This window comes from Saimiri boliviensis, chromosome 3, assembly GCF_048565385.1.
Source record: "Saimiri boliviensis isolate mSaiBol1 chromosome 3, mSaiBol1.pri, whole genome shotgun sequence".
In the NCBI taxonomy this organism is placed as follows: Eukaryota; Metazoa; Chordata; class Mammalia; order Primates; family Cebidae; genus Saimiri; species Saimiri boliviensis.
In genome coordinates, this window is record NC_133451.1 from 162,137,732 (window position 1) to 162,140,557 (window position 2,826).

General features: G+C 41.5%; 1 pseudogene; it reads left to right on the forward strand.

Annotated features, from left to right (window-relative positions):
* The first annotated feature begins 1,354 nt into the window (after nt 1-1,354).
* Nucleotides 1,355-2,337, forward strand: LOC101037156 (tubulin beta-8 chain-like; annotated as a pseudogene).
* Nucleotides 2,338-2,826: the final 489 nt, after the last annotated feature.

The window sequence follows — 2,826 nt, forward strand, 5'->3', positions numbered from 1 at the left end:
CAAAATAAAGGGAGGGAGAAAGATTTACCAAGGAAATGGAGAGCATAAAAAAACAGGAGTTGCAATTCTCATCTCTGATAAAGTAGACTTTAAACCAACAAAGATCAAAAGAGACAAAGAAGGACATTACATAATGAATGGTAAAAGGATCACTGCAACAAGAGGAGCTAATGATCCTAAATACGCACCCAAGACAGGAGCACTCAGATACATGAGGCAAGTTCTTAATGACTTACAAAGAGACTTAGACTCCCACACAATAATAGTGGGAGATTTTAACACCCCATAGTCAATATTTGACAGATCAACAAGACAGAAAATTAACAAGGATATCCAGGACTTGAACTCAGACCTGGAACAAGCAAATCTAATAGACATTTACAGAACTCTCCACACCAAATCCACAGAATATACATTCTTCTCAGTACCACATCACACCTACTCTAAAATTGACCACATAATTGGAAGTAAATCACTCCTCAGCAGATGAAAAAGAACGGAAATCATAACAAACAGTCTCTCACACCATGGTGCAATCATGTTAGAACTCAGAATTCAGAAACTAACTCAGAACCACATAGCTTTGTGGAAACTAAACAACTGGCTCTTGAATGTTGACTGAATAAACAGTGAAATGAAGGCAGAAATAAAGATGTTCTTCAAAAGCAACAAGAATGAAGACACAACATACCTGAATCTCTGGGACACATTTAAAGCACTCTCTAGAGGGAAATACATAGCAATAAATGCCCACATGAGAAGCAAAGAGAGATCTAAAATTGACACCCTATAGTCAAAATAGAAAGAGCTAGAGGAGCAAGATAAAAAAAACTCAAAACTTAGCAGAAGACAAGAAATAACTAAGATCAGAGCAGAACTGAAGGAAATAGAGACACAAAAAAACCTTCAAAATAATCAATAAATCCAGGAGCTGTTTTTTCGAAAAGATCAACAAAATAGACAGACCACTAGCCAGATTAATAAAAAAGAAAAGAGAGAATAATCAAATAGACACAATAAAAAATGATAAAGGGGATATCTGCACAGATTCTACAGAAATTCAAACCATCATCAGAGATTATTGCAAACAACTCTATGCACATAAACTAGTAAACCTGGAAGAAATGGATAAATTCCTGGACACTTGCCTCCTCCCAAACCTAAACCAGGAAGAAGTTGAAACCCTGAATAGACCAATAAAAAGGCCTGAAGTTGAGGCAGCAATTAAGAGCCTACCACCCCAAAAAAGCCCAGGTCCAGATGGGTTCACAGCCGAATTCTACCAGACATACAAAGAGGACCTGGTACCATTCCTTCTGCAAGTATTCTAAATAATCCATAAAGAAAGATTGTGAGAAAAGAAGCTGAGAGCTGTGATTGTCTGCAGGGTTTCCAAGTGACCCACTCCCTGTGTGGGGGGACTGGGTCTGGGATGGGTACCCTTCTTATGGGCAAAATTTGGGAGGAGTACCCAGACAGGATCATAAACACTTTCAGTGTCCTGCCCTTGCCCAAGGTGTCAGACACCGTGGTGGAGCCCTACAATGCCACCCTCTCCGTCCAGCAGCTCATAGCAAATGCAGACGGGATGGTCTGCATTGATAATGAAGCACTCTATAACATCTGTTCCAGAACCTTAAAAGTGACCACACCCACCTATGGTGACCTGAATCACCTGGTGTCTGCTACCGTAAGTGGGGTCACCAGGTGCCTGTGCTTCCTGGGCCAGCTGAATGCTGACCTGCAGAAGCTAACCGTGAACATGGTTCCATTTCCTTGGCTGCACTTCTTCATGCCCGGCTTTGCCCCGCTGACAAGCCGGGGCAGCCAGCAATACTGGGCCCTGACCATGGCTGAGCTCACTCAGCAACTCTTCGATGCTAAGAATATGATGGCCGCCTGTGACCCCCGTCATGGCTGCTACCTAATCACGGCTGCCATTTTCAGAGCTCACATGTCCATGTCCACGAGGGAGGTGGCTGAGCAAATGTTCAACATTCAGAATAAGAACAGCAGCTGCTTTGCTGAATGGCTCCCTCACAACGTGAAAACAGCCACCTGCAACATCCCAGCCTGGAGGTTAAAAATGTCAGCCACCTTCATTGGTAGCAACACAGCCATCCAAGAGCTCTTCAAACGCTTCCTTGAACAGTTTTCAGCTATGTTCAGGAGCAAAGCCTTCCTGCACTGGTACATGGGCGAGGGCGTGGACAAGATGGACTTCACCGAGGCCGAGAGCAACCTTAATGACCTGGTGTCTGAATACCAGCAATACCAAGATGCCACAGCTGAGGAGGAAGAGTTGAGGAGTGTGCTGAGGAGGAGGAGGTAGCCTAGAAGCTTCCTTTTCTAGGTAAAGGGGAAGCAGTGTGGATTCTTTAGTGTGTTCTGATAGCCGTTGACACTATGTACTTCTTTGAGTCTTTCATCTCCTCCTGCTGCATTTTAAAACGTTTTCATAGTAAGTATTTTGGCCTAATAAACATTTTTATTGCCAAAAAAAAGGAAATATTATCCTTCACAAATTGAACTAAATCTGAATATGCTGATGGATATATAGAGAGTATTGGTTTTCCCAAGTTCCTTTCTGAAAACTTTTGTATAAAGCAAAATAAAACTAGATGAAACTGTTCAGAACACTGAAATATGTGTTAAAGCAAAGATTTATTTCACTGGATATATTTTAAGATAATTTAAGTTTAATTATTTAAAATGAAATGCTTACAAATTTATAGATGACTGTTGAACTTTGATCACAGTAGTCATGGTTGGAAAAATACCTGTTAGGTTATCATGTTCATCCTTCTGCTTGGGCAGGCTATACCT